The sequence below is a fragment of the Lampetra fluviatilis genome, chromosome 39, assembly GCF_964198595.1.
Source record: "Lampetra fluviatilis chromosome 39, kcLamFluv1.1, whole genome shotgun sequence".
Lineage (NCBI taxonomy): Eukaryota > Metazoa > Chordata > Hyperoartia > Petromyzontiformes > Petromyzontidae > Lampetra > Lampetra fluviatilis.
Window position 1 is genome coordinate 511,316 of NC_136313.1, and position 21,701 is coordinate 533,016.

Below are 21,701 nucleotides of genomic sequence, written 5' to 3' on the forward strand. Positions count from 1 at the left end.
ATACACACAACGTGTGTATGTATATATATACACACGTTGTGTGTGTGTCTTCTAAAATCACAGGCACCAAGGGAGCGACACTTCAAACGGCCAGCAACAAACAGCACCATCATTGTTGTAATAGACAGGGGGGATAGAGGCGGTGATGATGATGGGAGCAGGCAGTTCCACAGTGGAGCAGTGGCCGGCAGTGTGGCGATTCAGCAAGTGAGCGTATGAGCGAGTGTGTGAGTAGGTGAGTGTGTGAGTAGGTGAGTGAGCGAGTGTGTGAGTAGGTGAGTGTGTGAGTAGGTGAGTGAGCGAGTGTGTGAGTAGGTGAGTGTGTGAGTAGGTGAGTGAGCGAGTGTGTGAGTAGGTGAGTGTGTGAGTAGGTGAGTGAGCGAGTGTGTGAGTAGGTGAGTGTGTGAGTAGGTGAGTGAGCGAGTGTGTGAGTAGGTGAGTGAGCGAGTGTGTGAGTAGGTGAGTGAGCGAGTGTGTGAGTTGGTGAGTGAGCGAGCGAGTTGTTGTGACCTGCAGTGTCGACTGAACGCGGTGCGGTGGACGCAGCGTGGATGTGACAGTCAGTGGCTGGAGTCCTCAACATGGGTGGAGGACTGAGCGCGTGAGGCTCATACAAGCGCACACACACACACGGAGGGCGTGTTTGTGGCGAGAGACAAATATAGCCGCGTCTAGCCTTACACACTACAGGGACGAGTGCTGTTAGTGAGCACCTATTAAGGCTGCCGCCGCGTGGCCAGAGCCATACCCGGCCCTCTTTGTCTCCCCAGCGGTGTTGTCTGCGTACTGTACAAGCTACGCATTTAATGTTGAGTCGACCTAGGGGAGGCCCGTGACAGGTTTAGATATTCTATTCCGCTCATGTAGTAAACAAACTACAACGTACAGCCACTCGCCGAACTCACAGACACTTCCGTGATGACATTTGTCGCGAAAGCCTTCGTGCTAAACTCGCAGACGCATGCTTACAGAACGAAGACAAAGATCCCCCAGACAGCCTTAACAGGCTGTAGGGGCAAGTGCTGTTGGCGAGCACCGATGATGGTCGGCGCGCACATGAGGAAGGGGGGTGGTGGCCAAAATTACACCCAGCCGCCTTTGTCTTCCCAGCGCTGTTATTTACACAATGCACCAAATATATTCATTTAACGCCCAGTCGACCTAGGGGAGGCCCACTACCGGTCCAGATAATCGTCACCGGTGTTGACCGTGAGCGGGAATCGAACTCGGCTCGTCGGGTTGGTAGCGGGGTGCAGCGCTAACCGCTCCCCCACCGCTCCCCCACCGCTCCCCCACCGCTCCCCCACCGCTCCCCCACCGCTCCCCCACCACTCCCCCACCGCTCCCCCACAGACGCAGTGTCCCACACACCACAGACTCGTCACTACCAAGCCCGTCAATTTTACACGACGGGACGGAACTATAAAAGCGACCATTTGTCTGGCCAGTTAAGCCGTTTATGGAGATCTTATCTTCAACTTCAGTTGATATAGCGCATGCAATAAGGCTCTGAACAGAGAATTAACTATTTTTAGAGCAAGTATAGTGCGATGGGATGAGACGAGCTGATGAGAAGGATTGCAGCGTGTGATGAATACGTTGATGATACGTGAAATAAACGATGACGAACGTGACAGTGAGCTGTTAATGATGGGCAAGCGTGATGATGAATGGGCCGGGTAGTCGGGAAGAGTTTGTGACGGGGAAGGGAGAGGGGGCGAGAAGGGGATTTGGAGTCATCGAGGGATAATAATCGGGGAGTTGTTTTGGGCGAGGTGGCCGCGAGTCGTTGCCCCGTGCCCCGATTGGACATCTGTGAAGAAGAGATTTGTAGCTCATTCTGATTCTGTTACTAAACACGGGGGGGGGGGGGGGGGAGAGTGGCGTGTCGTCTCGGAGGGTCTGTGGAGCGAGCGCCGCTCGGAGCTGCAGGCGCTCGAAGCGCTCAGTCTCACCACGCGGCCCGGGGGCGACAATAAATACACAAAGTGCACGGGCAGCGAGGGCCACGCATGTTTTAGCAACCTGAAGGCTCGAGGTAGAAACCGCAGGCAGCGATGAAATGCGAACGCATTGCCAAGATCCTAATGGGGGGGGGGAGCGATGGCCCCGGGAGACAGCGTTGGGTGAGCGGCGCTAGCGGAGAAGGACGCGCGGGAGAGGGGGGCCGAGGCCGACCGACCGTCACCAAACGCAGAGACAGAATGTCCCGCAAAAGTCACGTTCCACTGCCACAGTGGTGCCAAACACGCAGGTGGGTGGGTGTCGGTGGGTGGGGGTGGGTCGGTGAGTGTGGGTGGGTATTGTTGGGTATGGGTAGTTATGGTGGTAGGTGGGTATGGGTGTGGGTATGGGTGGGTGTGTGGGTGGGTATCGGTGGGTGTGTGGGTATGGGTGGGTGGGTATGGGTGGGTGTGTGGGTATGGGTGTGTGTGTGGGTGGGTGTGTGGGTATGGGTGTGTGGGTGTGTGGATGTGTGGGTATGGGTGGGTGGGTGTGTGGGTATGGGTGTGTGGGTATGGGTGTGTGTGTGGGTATGGGTGGGTGGGTATGGGTGTGTGGGTATGGGTGTGTGGGTATGGGTGGGTGTGTGGGTGTGTGGGTGTGTGGGTATGGGTGGGTGTGTGGGTATGGGTGGGTGTGTGGGTATGGGTGGGTGTGTGGGTATGGGTGTGTGGGTATGGGTGGGTGTGTGGGTATGGGTGTGTGGGTGGGTGTGTGGGTGGATGCAATTCAATCCCTTCTGCGGTCTGTCCGGTAAATCAGCATCAGCCATGATCAATCCACTGCTGGATGAAGCATCCCCCCCCCCACCTCCGCCGCCGCGGTTCAGAGGTCAGGCTGCCCGAGCCGCCACCGCCGAGGTCCCGGTTGCGACTCCGGGTTTCGGCCAACGGGCGCCAACGAGTTCAAACGAGCGGCGGGCGGGTTGATCGTCCCGGGCCCGGCCACCAATTTGGTTTTGCCACATAAGTCGGTGAAACATTAATGGTGATGATGATGACGTCAAATTGTAACGCTGCCACCACCGCTGTACTCGACTCGCTCCTGGCTCTCCACGGGGCTCAGAGGCGCGACGAGGAACTGCAGGTGAGCAAGAAGGCGGCAGCTCCGCGGGTGAATCGGCACTACCGACGATTGTCCAAGCTCTGCGATCCTCTACATACGAAGGTGTTATCGGCCAAATCAACGAGCGCTTACACTGTGGGAGGAGAACGGAGCGGCCAGAGAAAACCCCACGCGTGCGAGGAGGCAACACTCGATCCCGTCCAGACGGAACAGGTGGAGGAGACCACAGCTGTGCTGTGCCGCCTTCTCCTGGCGAGCCAGGGAACGGCTCCACCTCGACGCCCACGGTGAAGGGATTTCACAACATCGTTGCGGTGATCCACCGACCCCTCGCTGCTGCTGCTGCTGCTGCCTTCACAGTGCTGGGTTACAGGGAGCCACGTGCACAGCAGCCGAGCCACCGCCATTACAACCCCCCAGCTAAACAAAACCCCTATAAACCACCAGCGCTAGGAATTACAAATCTTTGGTGTGAGTGCCATGCGGTGTGGACCTGTCTGCCTAGCAGAGCGCGTGCGAGAGCGCTGCTCCTGGCTCGGCTTTGCGGGTTTGACGGAGTCACAGAGTCACAGAGTTACGGAGTCAAAGTCACAGGGTCACGTGGTCACGTGGTCACGGAGTCACGGGGTCACAGAGTCATGGAGTCAAAGTCACAGGGTCACAGGGTCATGTGGTCACGGAGTCACGGGGTCACAGAGTCATGGAGTCAAAGTCACAGGGTCACGGAGTCACGGGGTCACGTGGTCACAGAGTCACGGGGTCACAAAGTGACAGAGTTACGGAGTTCCCCACGGGCCCGTCTCTAAGACGCGCCTCGTGACACGACTGCCGACAGCACGGTCGGGAGTGAAGTTGAGAAATGAGAAAAAGAATGTATCTTTAAAAAAAAAATATGACAAAGCAAATTGCAGTCGCTCGAGGCAGGGTTACATTTAGACGCCATACAAATCCAAATTATGACGCAAATTCTGCTGCCGATTGTTTGGCCGATAAGCTACACGCGAACGCAACGGCGACCTTTAAGTCTCGGCAGTCACCAAAGAGGAGGCCCTGCCCTGTCGACGCTTGACCCTGACCCCGAACCCTCAACCCTGGACACGGTCCGTCTCAGTAGCTGCTGCTGCAAAACCTCTCGACCGCTTGCTCAGCAGTGCGGCTACACCAGCGTCGGCACGCCGCGAAATCACACAGACTCGCAGGCAGCTGACGCATTCATCAATAATAATCATAATGATACTACTACTATGGTAAGAACAATGCTCTTTAATTACATGCGCAAGCCTTTCCGAGTCTCGAGACTCTTTCTCAGGAGGGTCCCGCTACACCTCCCATTTGCACGGTTGGCTACGTACGGTGTGAAAGAAGTTCAATGTACTGTACATACGTTTTGGCCGTGAATTCCATCGGTTTGGTTCCGTTTAGAGAGGAGACGCGGAGAAAACCCGGCGCTGTACACGAGGCGGTGACACTCCAAAGCTCGGCACAGATGGACATAAGAATCCACGGCTGCGCTGCAAAATCGTGGCCACGTTTCAAACCAGCGGTCGCCGCACGGCGTCTGCGTCGCAGCGGACGGAGGTCACCGCTCAACGCGCGACGCCGGAGCGAGCGGTCGCGGGTTCCGAGCACTGCTCCCGCGTCCGTGTCGCTCGCGAGTCACGAGGCACCGGGAGTGGCGAGCGGCTCACTGACTGTCTCACGAAGTGTCCAACTCGCTGCCCGAGCGACTCACTCGCTTACCGATCCACCGCCCGATTTGACCGACTCGCGCAACGAGCGAGCGACTCATTGACCGACCGACTCGATGATCGATCGACTGACAGACGGCAGCAACAATGAGACCCCCCCCCACCCGGGCACAGACGGGGAGGGGGGGAGGCGAGGGGGGAGGCGAGGGGGGAGTTGCGAGGAGAGGCGGAGGAGCGCTGCGTGACGAGGTCTAACTGGAGGGGGTCGAGCGACGCACAGCGAGCGATTAGGGGCTGGAGCTGCGACAGGCCCACGCGAGACGCGGCCTGCGTGGGCCTGTCCCCCGCGAGCGAGCGGGCGAGCGGGTGGGCGAACAATGCCCCCGACACCGCGGGGACAATGGGGCATTGTTCCTCACCGCCCACCCACTGCCCCCTCCGTGAACCCCCCTCGGCATTTTCAAATGTGACCGACGGCAGCCACAGCCACCTTTCTCCACCCCACCCCCTCCCACCCCACTCCTGTTTTTATTTGCCGCGTACCGCCCAATACGTCCATACGCAATGGTCTTAGTTACCCAGGGAGGACGGCCAAGGGGGGTCCTAGCGCTGCTTGTCACAAGGGGTCACGAGGGGTCACGCGGCCGGGTGTTTTCCCGATTCCACTCGACGGCGTCTCGGCACGTGCAAGGTGATCCGAGCAGCTGGAAAACGAAAACCCAGCACACATGCGACGACGGGTAACACCCACACCTCCGCACTGATGGATTACAAGAATCCAGTGTTGAATTTCCGTCAGGTGGATAAACTTGATGTAAGGAACTGAAAGTGGATTGTAAGATGTATAAAACGCGTGACCGCAAGCAGCCGATCGCGGGTCCGCTCCCGACATCGCCATCATCATCACCACCACCACCACGGGCGAAGGTCTACCCACTGCTGGATCAAGTCCTCTCCACACCGCCACCATCCATCAGGGCGCTGCGATGTGACGATCCGTCTCGACGTGGCTCCGTTGCCCGTTTCCAAACGTTCAGCTTCCTGAAAGAGCTCCGTTGGAATAACAGCAGTGCTGAAATTTTTAAAAGGTCAAAGTAATTTCCTTGCCCGCACCCGCCTTGCCTGGCACTTTTTACGCTGTTCACCGCTCCTGCCACCGAGCCAACTTTGGAACTTCCACGTTTCTATAGCGAGGACGTGCAGCTGACAGCAACCCGCCGATGACTTCCCACGAAGCGGAACTTAATAATTTATCGGCCACGGAGAAGACGATTGCTCAAACCGAACAACCAACCGGGTATTGGAACTCACACGCTTCCCACTGTACGGCGAAAGCGCCGCACGGATAGAATTGACAAACGCGAAGAGAAACATTCGCAAGAGTTTAAGAGTCCTTCAGTCAATCCACCCGTGGCTGAAGGCCTTCCCGCACCGAGACAGTCATCGGGGTTGTTTGACCATACTTCACCGATGCGAAAATTGAACTTGGGGGAGGCAGGCTTCCCGTGCGGCACGCCGACCGTTGCGCCACCACTCGCTCTGTCCTCTCTGTAACACGTGTCGTTGGCAAGACACGGTATTTACCAAACAACTCTCTCAGCAGAGCCGTGCGGAGCTGGTTCCGTAAATCCACACACGAGACTGGAGGAGACATCTCAAGCCCCATTTCAGGGGGTTAAGTTGAGGCCACGATTACTTTGCGTTCCGCGTTCGAGAATGCCGAACTTAAAGAGCGCCCATATCTTTAAAACAAGAAACGAGGCGCATCCTTCCCCGTGTACCATCTGGCAGGTTACCAGAATCAATCCAAGCGCCGCCTGACCCCACCGATGTTGAGACACTGCGTGTCGAAACCCGTGAGGAGGTTCGCTTGCGTTGAACCAACGCCGATGAAATGGTGCACTCCCAGAAAGCCGTTGGGCTGATGTGGTTGCGCAAGAAGAAGTTGTATTCGTCGCGGTGGAGGGAGGGCTCCGTGAAGGTGACTTTGCTGACGCAGCACAGCGGGGCCACCCCCCACCCAGCGCCCTCTCCCTCCTCACCCTCTGCCCACCACCTCACCCTCACCCCTCCCCCCTCCCCCTCGCGACAATGCCACAACTTTGTCGAGATTCCACATCGCGGTTCCATTCTAGAATCGCTTCCTTGCATTGCCGCCGGCCCGGTGGCCGAAGGGGTCGGTGCAGGGGAGCGGTGGCGCAGCGGTGGGCGCACCGTGCTACGAAACCGGCGGTCCGCGTTTAATTCTCGCACGGCGGCAGCCAAGATTTGGCACCGGGCGGGGGGGGGGGCACGTCGGGGGGGGGGCACGTCGGGGGGGGGGCACGTCGGGGGGGGGGGGCACGTCGGGGGGGGGGGCACGTCGGGGGGGGGGGGCACGTCGGGGCCGCCCCGCGTCTCCGCTGCCGCGTCCCGCACCGTTCGGCCGCCGCGTGGTCACCGCAGACCATGCGGCGACCGCGGCGACGCTGCCGCGAGGGGGGAGGAACGGGGGAGGAACGGGGGAGAAGGGGCAGGGGAAGGTTATCGACGACCCCGAGGATTATCGGCACAGCCAGCTGCGTTCAGGCGAGACGACGGGGGCGGGGGGCGGGGGTGGAGGGGGTGGGGGTGCGGTTCGACGGCCTTTGCCCAGAGGAGGGGTGACCGCTCCGCCGTGGCCGCCCGAGCCGGCGGCCCCCGGAGCCGGCACGCTCAAGGATCATCGCCGCGGTCGCGCCAGGACTGCAGAACGTCACTGGCAAACGTGGGCGCAGCGGGACAAAGCGGGACACAGCAGGACCGAGTGTTTCCCTCTGGCAGTTTGGCCCTGGTGGGTATTACCCATCGCTCGGCAGAAGCCTTCTTAATAACAGTATAGCGGAACATGTCTTAATTACCCAGAAAGCCTCTCGTGACCATTTTTCTCAATAGGGTCCTGCTACGTTGGGATGTTTGGCCAATTCTATGAATGACTAATAACCAACAACAACAACAAACCTCAACACGCTCCGTGTCAATACCACTAGGTTGTGGACTTCAAATGAACGCATGACGTTTCGGGCAACGGCCCTGTGGGAGGAAACCGGAGAACGCGGGGGGGGGGGGACCCGGCCACATATGGCAACAGCACTCCATAGTACAGCACAGGCGGGGTTCGAGAAAGCGCGTGTGTGCTGCCACCATCATGACCGCTCCTTTCGTTACAACCCGAACCTACAAACAACTCCCAGGCAGTGTCCCTTCCCACGGGGGTGTTCACCAGAATCTAACACCGCCGGCCTCTAACCCCGCCGGCCTCTAACGCGGAGTTCTGGGCAGTGGCAAGGAGACCGCGACTCGAACTCGCGACCCCTTGGCGTTGCGAGTTCGTGAGAAGGGGTCAAAGGGCAGCTTCCTCGAGCCGCAGGGCAATGCGACAGTGAGGTCGCTGTGCTGAACCAATGCTGCTGATGAGACAGCGAATGTCGAAACCGATCCCGAGAAAAGCTCGAGTAGAAGAACCAAGAACCAGCACTGCCGAAGCGATGTGCAACTCCCAGTGCGGCTCGCGGGAAGAAGTCAAACAGAGACGAGGCAGGAGATTGACGCGGGCGTGAGTGTCCGCCAGTGATGTGTCGCGGCTGCTGTGCGTCTCTGCTCACGACGCCGCCGCTGATGACATTGACGACGACGATGGTGGTGGTGGTGGTGATGGTGGTGCTGATGATGGTGATGGTGGTGTTGATGGTGGTGGTGATGGTGGTGGTGATGGTGGTGATGGTGATGGTGGTGATGATGTTGGTGATGGTGGTGATGGTGGTGGTGATGGTGGTGATGATGTTGGTGATGGTGGTGATGATGGTGGTGATGATGTTGGTGATGGTGGTGATGATGTTGGTGATGGTGGTGATGATGTTGGTGATGGTGGTGATGGTGGTGATGATGGTGGTGATGATGGTGATGGTGGTGATGATGTTGGTGATGGTGATGATGGTGGTGATGGTGGTGATGATGTTGGTGATGGTGGTGATGGTGATGATGATGTTGGTGATGGTGGTGATGGTGGTGATGATGTTGGTGATGATGGTGGTGATGGTGGTGATGATGTTGGTGATGGTGGTGATGGTGGTGATGGTGGTGATGATGTTGGTGATGGTGGTGATGATGTTGGTGATGGTGGTGATGATGGTGGTGATGGTGGTGATGATGGTGATGATGGTGGTGATGGTGGTGATGATGTTGGTGATGATGTTGGTGATGATAATGGTGGTGATGATGTTGGTGATGGTGGTGATGATGTTGGTGATGGTGGTGATGGTGGTGATGGTGGTGATGATGATGGTGGTGATGGTGGTGATGTTGGTGATGATGGTGATGATGGTGATGGTGGCGATGGTGGTGATGATGGTGATGTTGGTGATGATGATGGTGGTGATGGTGGTGATGGTGGTGATGATGTTGGTGATGATGGTGGTGGTGATGGTGGTGATGATGTTGGTGATGGTGGTGATGATGTTGGTGATGATGTTGGTGATGGTGGTGATGATGGTGGTGATGATGTTGGTGATGATGTTGGTGATGGTGGTGATGATGGTGGTGATGGTGATGATGGTGGTGATGGTGATGATGGCGTCTCGGAGTCTCCTCGTCCCCCCCCTGCCCCGGGCATCTCAACCAGCACCACGATCCGAGCCCTCGCACACGACGACTGTGCCACCTCGCACTGTACTCACGGGACTGGAGAAGGAAGCTCGCGAGCTTGCAGTCTGCGAGGAATGGCGAGGAGGGAGTGTGGTGGTGGTGGTGGTGATGTTGGTGGTGATGTTGGTGGTGATGGTGGTGGTTATGGTGATGTTGGTGGTGATGTTGGTGGTGATGGTGATGTGGAGGACGGTGGCGCCAAAGATGCTGATCGTTGTCGCGGTAACTCAAACGAGAACATAAAAACACAAAACTACCTCGATCCCTCCGGTTGGTCTTGAGTCCAGCCACAGTCCCACACACAGTCCCACACACACACAGTCCCACACACACACAGTCCCACACACACACAGTCCCACACACACACAGTCACACACACACACAGTCACACACACACACAGTCACACACACACAGCCACACACACACGCTCCCACACACAGCCACACACACAGTCACACACACACACAGCCACACACACAGCCACACACAGCGCCGTACACACACGCGGCGTGGTACAGCGAGTTATTGAACCTGTGAAGGCGTGTTGCTGTTGCTGCTGTTGTTGCTGTTGTTGCCCAAGACACGACGGGTCTGTGTTGACACTTCCGTGCGAGTGCGGATTGGGGCGAGTCCCTCTCCCCCCTCACCCACCACCCCTCGCTCTCGCTCCCCCCCTCTCACCCCTCTCCCCCTCTCACCCCTCCCCTCCTCCCCTCCCCCTCTCACCCCTCCCCCTCTCACCCTTCCCCCTCTCACCCCCTCCCACGGCTTACAAAACCCAGCAGCAGAATCATCCAAAAAAGGGCCCCCCTCCTCCCCCTCTCTCTACCCACCCACCCACTCGCCTCCCCCCCTCCTCGTGTCTCTGGCAAACTCCACTTTCCTTTCCGCTCACTCACACACACACGTTCAAACGTGCACTCACCCACACACACACAAACGTGCACTCACCCACACACACACACTAACGTGCACTCACCCACCCACACACGCTCAAACATGCACTCACCCATACACACACTCAAACATGCACTCACCCACACACACACTCAAACATGCACTCACCACAGCCGTGTCACCCACCCACTACCACTGACCCAGAATGGAACTTCCCAAACGCGAATCGACGGCGAAGCCGGCGGCGCCGCTGAGCGCGTGGCGAGGCCGGGGCCACGCGGCGACTCGCGGTGCCGCAGCCGCCGGCAAGCGGCGCGGGCCACGGGGTGGGGGGTGTCAAAGGCGGACGAGGGAGGAGGAGGGAGGAGGAGGAGGGGGGAGGGAGGGAGGGAGGGAGGGAGGAGGAGGGGGAGGGAGGGAGGAGGAGGGGGGAGAGAGGGAGGGAGGAGGGAGAGAGGGAGGGAGGAGGAGGGAGGAGGGGGGAGGAGGGAGGGAGGAGCAGCTAAAACATAGCCCGGCGTGCGGTGTATGTGGTGTGTGAGTGTGTGTGGTGTGTGTGGGTTAGTGGGTGTGTAAGTGTGCGTGGTGTGTGTGGGTTAGTGGGCGTGTGAGTGCGTATGCTGTGTGGGTTAGTGTGTGTGTGAGTGAGTGTGTGTGGGTTAGTGGGTGTGTGAGTGTGGTGTGTTGGTTAGTGGGTGTGTGGTGTGTGTGGGTTAGTGGGTTAGTGTGTGTGGTGTGTGTGGGTTAGTGTATGTGTCACTACTTTGGGCTCGCCTTCCCATCAACCGGAGGCGAGGAGTGGTGATCGTGGTTACTTATGCCCCCACCGAAGATGAACATCCGTGGAGGGATGCAGGCAAAGCCGATGAGTCAGATGCCTTCTATGACCTCCTCTCACAGGTGCAACCACATGGGATAGAGTCATCCTGTTGGGTGACTTTAATGCCCGAGTTGGTCACGATGCTGGCACCTGGTCTGGAGTGATTGGAAGCCATGGGCCAGATCAGCTCAATAACAATGATAGGAAGTTGCTAGACTTTTGTGCAGCCTATGGGCTTGTAATTACCAACATGCTGTTCCGGCATCGGCGCATCCACACATCATGGATGCATGCTGGGTCCAAGCAAGAACATCTGCTGGACTATATAGTGACGGAACAGCAGATGCGGGACCATGTCCTTGACACCAGGACCTACCGTGGAGCTGATCTGTCCACTGACCATCGACTTGTCATCTGTAAGATACGCCTGCCATTCTTCCACTCCAGTGGTGGATGTACACCCAGGACCCGGATGTACTCTGGCTCCCACATTATTTAACTACTATTTCGACCACGTAGTTTGTGAAGCCTTTGATGGTTGTACCGGATGAATTGTCATCTGGTACAGATACAATGGGAGGCTGATCGATACCCGGGTGTGGTCAAGGGATGGCTCCCTATTGGTTAACCATGTTATGTATGCCGATGATCTGGTAATTGCTGCTCACTCAGAGGAAGAGTTGGAGGCGCTGCTGCTGAACCTGGAGCGTGCCACTAAGAGGTGGGGCCTTACCATCAGCCTCACCATAACTAAGCACCTGCCTGGGTATTTTGTACCATCAGACACACCACCCTACAATTCCCAGTTGGTGATGGGGAAGTTGTGAAGAGAGTGTAGAGTTTCCCATACGTGGGCAGTGTGCTCATGACCGGCTCCGGTTTGACAGCAGAGGTCTCACCCCGAATCAGTCGAGCGGCATTATCTTTTCATCGGTTGCGTAACGCTGTGTGGAAGCTATCTGGTCTGTCACTCCACACGAAGCTTCAGGTCTTCTCGACCACAGTCATGCCTTCCCTTCTCTATGCGAAACGTGGACCCTCCTCATGGAACATCTTCGCCAGCTAGAAACATTTAAATTGGCCTGCCTACGATCCATCCTGGGTTTAGCCAGGCTGGATTGTGTGAGCTCACAAATCCTTGAAAGATCTGGACAAAGTCCCATCGGTGAGCTCCTCCAGCAGGCAATGCTGTGTTCGCTAGGTCATGAAGCCCACATGTCCAGCCACCGAATGCCTAAACAGCTTTTGTTCGGCCGGATAGAGGGGGCTAAACTGATACGAGCGGTGTCGAGATCGGCATCTGTGAATGAGGCTCGTGAAGGACGCTACTGGGCAGTTGGAGGCAGTCACCCTCCAACAACAATGGAGGGCGGAGGAACAACGATCGTTGTTGTGAGCGGAGCGCCGCGTGGCTAAAGCACAGCAAGTTGGCACAGTAGGGGGCAAAGGTGGTGCATCGGCCACTCATCTCATTCAGTCGACCCATGACACCTGGATCTGCTCTGTGACCTCCTGCCAGCGGGCATTCGACACTTCACATGGCCTCAACATGCACCTAGCCTGGCACAAGCGTCGTGGTGACGTCACCGCCACTTAGTGGCGAATGGCGGATGTTGTTGTGTGTGTTAGTGTGGGGAGCGGTAGTGTAGCGGTTAGCGCGCTGGGCTATAAACCCCGCGACCCGGGTTCGATTCCCGCTCACGGCCAACACCGGTGACGATTATCTGAACCGGTCCTGGGCCTCCACCTAGGTTGACTCAGCCTCAAATTAGTCCGTACCTGGTGCAGTGTGTAGTGCAATGGTGAGACGAAGGCAGCCGGGCAGGCGCGCTGTTGGCCACACCACCCCCTGGGTGTGCCACAGTGCCGGCCTTCACGGGGTATCTCGCTAACAGCACTTGCCCCAGCAGCCTGTGAAGGCCACTAAGTGGCGGTGACGTCACCACGACGCTTGTGCCAGGCTAGGTGCATGTGGTGGTGGTGGTGGGGAGGTGGTGGTGGGGAGCAGGCGGAGTTCTGTGGGTTGGCTCAGCGTGTGGAGCGAGAGCGAGAGATTTGCGTGTGCGGAGAGCGAGGGAGTGATCGGGGAGGATGGATGGAGCGAGGGAGGGGGCCGGTGTGACGTGGGATTTGGGAAGAGCCGTGAAGAGAGCATGGACGCGTGACATACGCGCGCACGCAGGGCGCACGCGGAATGCGACCCAATTCCTCAACCAGCCACCCCCCTATTGTCAACCCGTTGCCGGTCGTGGAGGCAGTGTGACCATACCTCACTGTGCTGCTGCTGCTCTGTCAGTGTGGGGGGCATGGGGGGGGGGTGGAGGCGATCGTTCTCTGCATGAGCCCCCGAAAATCGGTCTTTGATTGATATTCACTGGAGAAAAGACATGGGATGTGTTTTGTCATTATGGATGTTGGGGGGGGGGGGCAGGGGGGCGCCGAGACTGGTTCAGATACCGCTCGCCACTGACGTTAGCCGGATGGCCTGGAATCCGGGATCATGGCGCGATGTGCTAACCACTGCGCCACCGCTCCGACGTCGTTACGTAATAGCACTGGGCATGTGTATATGGGCGTGTGTATATGGGCACGTGTATATGGGCGTGTGTATATGGGCATGTGTATATGGGCGTGTGTATATGGGCGTGTGTATATGGGCACGTGTATATGGGAGTGTGTATATGGGCGTGTGTATATGGGCACGTGTATATGGGCGTGTGTATATGGGCACGTGTATATGGGAATGTGTATATGGGCATGTGTATATGGGCGTGTGTATATGGGCATGTGTATATGGGCGTGTGTATATGGGCATGTGTATATGGGCGTGTGTATATGGGCATGTGTATATGGGCGTGTGTATATGGGCACGTGTATATGGGCGTGTGTATATGGGCACGTGTATATGGGCATGTGTATATGGGCATGTGTATATGGGCGTGTGTATATGGGCATGTGTATATGGGCATGTGTATATGGGCATGTGTATATGGGCATGTGTATATGGGTTTGTGTATATGGGTTTGTGTATATGGCCATGTGTATACGGGCATGTGTATACGGGTTTGTGTATATGGGTTTGTGTATATGAGTTTGTGTATATGGGCATGTGTATATGGGCATGTGTATATGGGTTTGTGTATATCGGAACGTGTATATGGGTTTGAAGGTGTTTGTTGTGGTGTTTAGAGAGCAGTCGTGGTAACTTACGGGGAGGGGTGCGAGATGCCCTTTCTGGGGGGGGGGAGGGGTAGCGAGATTTTGTTTCGAAGGTAAAATTCAGCACGGGGCACACGTCAGTACAGCTGCTTTGTGACGTCAACAGCCCACGTGTCTATGGACATTCTCCATCTTTGTGACGTCCCCAACCCACGTGTCTATGAACATTCTACATCTTTGTTATGTCACCAACCAACGTGTGTATGGACATTCTACATCTTTGTGACGTCACCAACCCACGTGTGTATGAACATTCTACATCTTTGTGACGTCACCAACCCACGTGGTGTATGGACATTCTCCATCTTTGTGACGTCACCAACCCACGTGGTGTATGGACATTCTCCATCAAGGCTGCAGTGAAGGGGAGGAAGCGCTGAGTGCGAGTCGAGAGAGGCACAGGCGCAGTCTGTTTGCGAGTGAGTGCATGTTCAGGCCGGCATTGACGCACGATGTGGCCGGGTGTAGCCGATACTCATTTAAGGCCGAGTCGATCTAGAGGAGGTTCAACGCAGGTTCATATACCACCCGGGTTGCCAGTGCCTTTGCTCAGTGTGCTAACCACTGCACCACCGCTCTATAAATACACACACTTATACAAACACATGTATTGATGTGGCGCTACTTGCATAACTATGCACAACCATACGTAGACATTTATATGAATACACACGACTACACTTAAAATACATACATATACATATATGAGAAGATGTTACATACGGCATATACAGACACACGCTACGTACACTGAAAAGCTACGAACCAATGTGCATAGGGATGAGGCATTCACGTCGCCTGCTGTGACATCTATTACCGTAGATCTAAATCAGCTCAAGCCTTCTTCAGTACACCACGTGGCTTCTGCGTGGCCACCCCCACTCTGAACCCCTCCCCTCTCCCCGTCGCCGCCCACTGTGAAAACAGACGCCGCTCCTCCAGCGTCGACGGCCTCACGCAGCCTCCTCCTCCATCTCCTCCCCCATCTCCTCGTCCCCCCACCACCACCACATCCGATGAGCACGGTTGGCTACGTATGGTGCCACAGAAGTACGGACGAAGCACATCGCTCCTGACCCTCTGCGTGGCCAGACGTTTTGTTTAGTCAATAAACAGCGAGATGCCGGCATCTCGCGCCTCCACCCGCCCGTGTTGTGTCAACTCGGCGGTCCCTGTGGTGTGTCACCGGCACCCGCCGGGTTTCGGCCGCGACCGGCCTGGGCCACGGCACGCGCCACTGGGCCTCCTCAGGGGGCTCCTCAGGGGGCTCCGCAGGGAGCTCCGCCCCGCGAGGTCACGCGCTCACCCAGGTGCTCGGGGCGTCCCTGCAGCTCGCGGTCCGATCGTTCTGTACGACGTAGCAACAGCTGCAGCAGCAGCTGATGATGATGAGTCAGCTGTAGGCGACGCACCGGCACTTGTCTGCGTCACATCCCAAGTCGACTACCGCCTCCGTGGAGTTTCCAAGTTCCTCGTCTCGAACAATCCACAATACCGCCATACCACGTGTCTCCCCCCCCCCCTCCACGTCTCCCCCCCCCCTCCCCGTGTCTCCCCCTCCCCTCCCCGTGTCTCCCTCCTCCCGGATCCCTCCATCGGCTTCCAATTCTGGCAATTACAAGATCGTACTCACTGTCTCCAAGACCTCCCATGGAGCTCACCCCCTCTTAGTCTGTCTCTGTGTCCGTGGCTTCTCTCTCTGCGTTCTCTGTCCGTCTCCCTGTCTCTCTTTCTCAACGCCATCGTTGTAGATTTCACAACAGGAACATTTGCGCTGCTCAAAAACGACAGACAGGCAGGACTCCCATCCATACGCCTTGCATGCGACCACCGCATCGCTTGTACGATGCTCTCAGCCTTGTCTAGACCTCCAGCTCGGAAGAACTGAACATGTGGACGAATTATTATTTGTCCACATCCTCAATGGACTCACCCTCGCCTGAGACCTCTTCCCCCCCCCACTCCGCTCCAGCGCCCGAGGCCTGTTGTCAAAGTCCCACAGTCATTCTCCACTCGGGCAGAATTTATGAACGATCTCTCTTTCTCTGCAACTCCCAATGTCTGGAATCCCCTCCCTCGGGCCCCACAGTGCACGCATGCCTCTGTCTCTCATCCTGTCTATGCAGCGTCTTCGTTCGCACCGCAAGTTTCGAGGCATCTCATGGGTGCCTCTCTGCCCTCGAGTAATTCCAGCGCGGCATTCCTTGCCCCCTAAGCACAAAAAGAGAAAAAAAATACATCCTAAAAACAATCCCTCTCATTTAGAAGTATATCCCTCTCTCTCCGTATCGGTGTCTACCCCCCCCCGTGTCCCCCTCCAGTGCGCGCGACGTCTTGAGATGAGCCCCCCCCCCCATGCGGGCTGCTCTGTGCCCCCCCCCCCGCTCTGTGCCACCACCACCACCACCACCCAGGCGCTGTTTGTAGTTTGAGGGCGCTGCGAGCGAGCGAGGGGCTGGCGGCACTCGCCCCCCCACGCTCTGGGAGGAATCGCAGCCTGAGAGACGGCGAGAGGAGCACGCGCGTCGAGGTTGGAGAAAATCTTCGGGTGATTGGAGACGAGTAACGCCAACTCGCACGCGTTCGTCAAAATCGCTGCACGTGTGTATGTGCGTGTGTGTGCGTGTGTATGTGTGTGTATGTGTGCGTATGTGTGTATGTATGTGTGTGTGCGTGTGTATGTGTGTGTATGTGTGCGTATGTGTGTGTGTGTGCGTGTATGTGTGTGTGCGTGTGTGTATGTATTTGTGTATGTGTGTGTGCGTGTATGTGTGTGTGTGCGTGTGTGTGCGTGTGCATGTGTGTGTGTATGTGTGTGTGTGCGTGTGTATGTGTGTGTGTGTATGTGTGTATGCATGTGTGTGCGTGTGTATGTGTGTATGCATGTGTGTGCGTGTGTATGTATGTGTGTGTGTGCGTGTGTGTGTGGGGAGCGGTAGTGTAGTGATTAGCGCGCTGTGCTGTGAACCCCGGCAGCCCGGGTTCGATTCCCGCTCACGGCCAACACCAGTGACGATTATAATTATCTGAACCGGTCGTGGGCCTCCCCTAGGTCGACTCGGCCTCAAATGAGTACCTGGTGTGTAAACATCGCCACTGGGAAGACAAAGGCGGCCAGGCGTGGTGCTAGCCACCCACCCCCTCGTGTGCCGTGCCGGCCTTGGTAGGTGCTCTCTAACAGCACTTGACCCAAGTGCTGTTAAGGCTACACGGGTGATCTTTGTCTTTGCCTCTCCCCTGGATGCCAACACAGCCAGGAGGAGTCTCAGCAGCCAGCGGGCTCCAAGGGGCTCGCGACATTGGCAGGGGCGAGCCGAGTCATGCGGGCAGCACGAGGGGGTGAGAGTGGTGGTGGTGGGGGGGGCAGCTATGCATGCGATGGCTCGGGTCTGCCACAGAGACGCACACTGTTCTTATTAAAACCGGGGCTCCTGTGTGTGCGTAGGGCATTCGTTCTCTCTCTCTCTGTGAGTGGAAAAATGAATGACATTAAATTGGTCAGCGACGAGAAGGGCGAGCTGACGTGGCGTGGATGCGTGTCCCGTGATGGGGAGGTGGTGGGTGAGTCCCTCCGGCGTGCTGATGATGATCTCGAACGTGGGTCAAGAAGCCCCACCCACCCCCCCCCCCAGTTTGGGGTCTTCACCGCTCTCCTGGCGGTGGCCGACAAAAGCCACGGAGAGATTTCGAGCCGAGTGCAGGAGAGGCAGATTGAGTCGCAGGACTCGTTGCCAGGAGGGTCCTGACGCCGCTACACTCGGGGGGTCAGGGGGGGTTGTTTATTTGTAAGATGTTTTTTTTGTCCAGCCCCAATTAGTGACGAGTCGTGTTTATTATTCACGTGGGAGGAGGGAAGCCGGAGCGCCGAGCAAAGACCCACCAGGCCTCGCGCGAGGGGACAACACTGTATCCCCCCTCTCCGCCGTACAGATGGAAACCGATGTGGATTAGACCACTTGCTGTACCAGGGTACGGCACCTCCTTGACGCCCACCCAACGGGAAGGGATTTTCCCACCCCAACTGCGGTGATCCACCAACCCTAACTGTTGCCTTCACAGCGCTGGATCACCGGCATCAGGCGATCGGCCTTGGAGACAGCAGTATTTGATGAAGGCAAGCACATTCTGTAACCGGTTTCGATCCACGGAGTCTCATCAGCAGGCTCGGGCAACAAATACTGCTGGCTTCTTAGATGCGATGAGGGACAGCCCTCCTTCTAAACAATTGGCCCCCTGTTAGTGCATACAAAAACAATCTATCTAAAAGCCAGCTCAAGCCTCCCGTACATCACGTGACTCCTGCTGTGGCCACCCCCCACTCTGAACCCCTCCCCTCTCCCCGTCCACTCCGCCCACTGTGAAAACAGACGCCGCTCCGACAGCGTCGACGGCCTCACGCAGCCTCCCTCCCCCCACCTCTCCTCATCTCTCGTGACTGACACCTCCCCCCCGTGCTCGCGTTTCTCTGCTGCTTCTCCTTTCCTCCCCGTCCTCCGATGCCCCGATTCTTTATCTTCTCTCTACCCTTTGATCTTCCTGGTTATTTTCCCATTCGTCACATCGTCGTGTGACACAGGTAAAACAGTTGCTCGTTTCGTAGAAATAAAAAATAAATATTAATTCGTTTATGTTTTTTTTTACAAGCTGGCAGGATACATAGGTGGGAGGGGGGATTATGAGACTAAATCAAAAAGTTTGACCCAAACCCCAACATTTGTAAATGATCGGGAAACGAGTGAAGCAACGTTGTACAAATGATAATGATCGCTCCCTGCGTGGCCACAGTGGCCGAGATAGGAGCCCACGTGGAACCGCACTGAACCCACGTGAACCGTAATCGGCCGAGGAATCAATTTTACATTTCTCACGGGAACCTCCGCAGCAAATTGTCCCGCAGCCCTTTCGCCGGAGAGATCTCCATCTCAACCGCCAGTCATCCCGAACCGCGAGTCATCTCAGCCGCGAGCCGCCGCCGCCGCCTCCTCCCCATCCATCATCAGCCCATGCCATCTCATGTTGGAGATGGTATCGCCGGATGATGTCAGCCGTGCCACTTTGCATTCATCCAGGGAGTCAAACTAGTCCGCCTCGCGTGTGCTGTCCCCTCGGCCACAGCTCATCCACGCGGCCAATGCTGACCTCGTGTTCTTATCTCACTCAATATTTGCAGTGTCGCCACAGTTCCTTGTGGCCCCCACCACCACCCCCACGAACCCCACCAACCCTTCCCTCCTCCGTCTTTACATCACTCGGCTCCCGTCTCCCGCTTGCGAAATGCGGGTAACGCCTTTGAGAGTGTGAATGGAACTGTGAGGAGAAGGGAGGAGAGGGAGGGGGGGGAGTCGGGGGTGGTGGAAGTGAGGGGGTCCCTGAAGACCCCTGTACTCTTCGCCACACATCCCCCCCCCTAACACTCCCGCTCCGCCAAGAGCCCCTGGGTGTGGTCGACCACTGGAAACTTGGAATGTGTCAGCGCGTTCCATGCAGCAGAGTGCATACTTCCCCGCACACACAGACACACACGCAGACAAAGATCCCCGTGTCGCCCGTTGGGAACGAGTGCTGTTGGCGAGCGCCTATGGCGGCCGACACGGCACACGAGACTTGGGGGGGGGGGGGCAGCACCACGCCCGGCCACCTTCGTCTCACCGAGTGCCCTTGCTTTATTAGCCGCCGCCGGCGACGTGTACTCGTTTTAAGGCTGAGTCGACTTAGGGGAGGCTCAGGAGCCACGCCGTCCTTCGGGACTTGCAGCGAATGAGCCGCCGATGGAGCGAGGGAGGACGAGAGTGATGAGTCGACATGCGGGGCAATGATGATCACAGCAATGCGGATCTCGCCTGGGCTCGGGTGAGGGTCACGTACCCCGGCCATCAGCTACGGTCGCTGGGTTCTAGCCTAGGTTACTGACGAAGATATACTTATGTAATATCATCATTATTATAATTATTAATTTAAAACAAAAACTCAACACATTACTAAATAACAGTGTGACCTTTAAAGGACGAAATACATAATAGGTGACGTTTCGGGGAAATTGTACTTTTTCATAGCACATTCATCACAGGATACAAGAAAGGCCATTGCCCGAAACGTCGCCTACTATTTCCGTGTTTTTCTTTTAAGGTCACATGCGCAGTGTCAGTGACGAACGTGTTCAGTTGTTGTCGCTGTTATTGTTATTATCTGTGCACCACGACCAAACGGAGCAGCAGCAGCAGCATCACGAAATGACAATATTTATTCTATCGTTAGTACGGTAGGACAAATAAGAATAGGTTTGAACCTTTTCCGGCATAACAACACGAGGTGGTGAGATGTTCAAACCCCAAATAGAAACCTTTTGCATTGAATCAAGTTGCTGCATTCACCACACGCACTTGTGGCGAACATGCATGCTCTGATAACAAACATTCTCTGATTTATTATTTCGAAAGCCTCATTGAGTCTCAAGACTATTCTTCAAGAGGGTCCTGCCAAGTCTTTGCAGTAGGTGAGGGGGGGGTGCGATTTTGCTATATCGGGGACCCTTCCTGCCGCGTGCCACGCCTGGTGACACCGCCGTCGCTAAGCTGCACTCCCTGGAAGAACGCTGTGCGGCAGATGAGATGTGTACAAACTAAAGACGTCATTATTATTATTACGACGTGGACAGACAGATATGGGAAGAAGGCGTATTGGCTGTCTCTTTGTTGTTGTCCATTAGTTAGGCGATTGTGACTCGTCTCCAGCCATAGCAACGTGGAATTTCCACCACCGGCTAAGGACTCCACCAGTGGAGTTGAGTTTCGTACCTCCCGTCCGCACGGATGGCGACGTGCGGTGCGGAAGAGGCCCAACGTCCACACTGGAGTTGAGTCGCGAGGTGTTGGGACGTCGTCGACTGGACGGAGTGAGTCCGGCACCACGCTCGCTCGCTGCTGACTCATGGGCGGAAGTGTCGGGCAAGATTTGGGGGGGGGAGGACGGGGGCATGGGGGGGGGGGCAATTCCTGATGCAGGGGTCCCCGTGTGGAGGCGATGAGAAGTCGGGTGAGAGAGCCGTGGTGCTGACGTCAGGCAGGCGATGACGAGCGGCAGTTCTATTTGTGAACTCGCAAGCGGCACTTGAAACGGAACGGAGAGCCGCGCGCGTCTCTGCGGTTAATTAATTATGGGAGGAGCGGTGGCGCAGCGGTTAGCGTGCCGAGGCTACGAATCCGGCGATAGTGGCGGCGGATATTTGAACCGGTCCTGGACACTTCGCTAGGTCGACTCGGCCTTAAATGGGTACCCGGTGCGGTGTGTAAATATCAGCACTGGGGAGACAGACGCGGCGTGGTGGCGGCCGTGCTCCGTGCCCGCC

The 21,701-nt window shown here is 56.7% G+C and overlaps 1 protein-coding gene across 2 annotated transcripts in view; it reads right to left on the reverse strand.

Moving 5' to 3' along the window:
- LOC144945813 (CDC42 small effector protein 2-like) overlaps positions 1–21,701 on the reverse strand; it is a 45,749-nt gene that overhangs the window by 14,787 nt on the left and 9,261 nt on the right. Inside the window, exon 1 of one of the 2 annotated variants that reach the window (XM_078874352.1) lies at positions 9,452–9,762. The exons of the other annotated variant lie outside the window; for it this stretch is intronic. The gene's annotated coding sequence lies outside the window, so the exon portion shown is untranslated. Of the gene's footprint in view, positions 1–9,451; positions 9,763–21,701 lie in introns of those variants that run through there. 2 annotated transcript variants of the gene reach the window in all.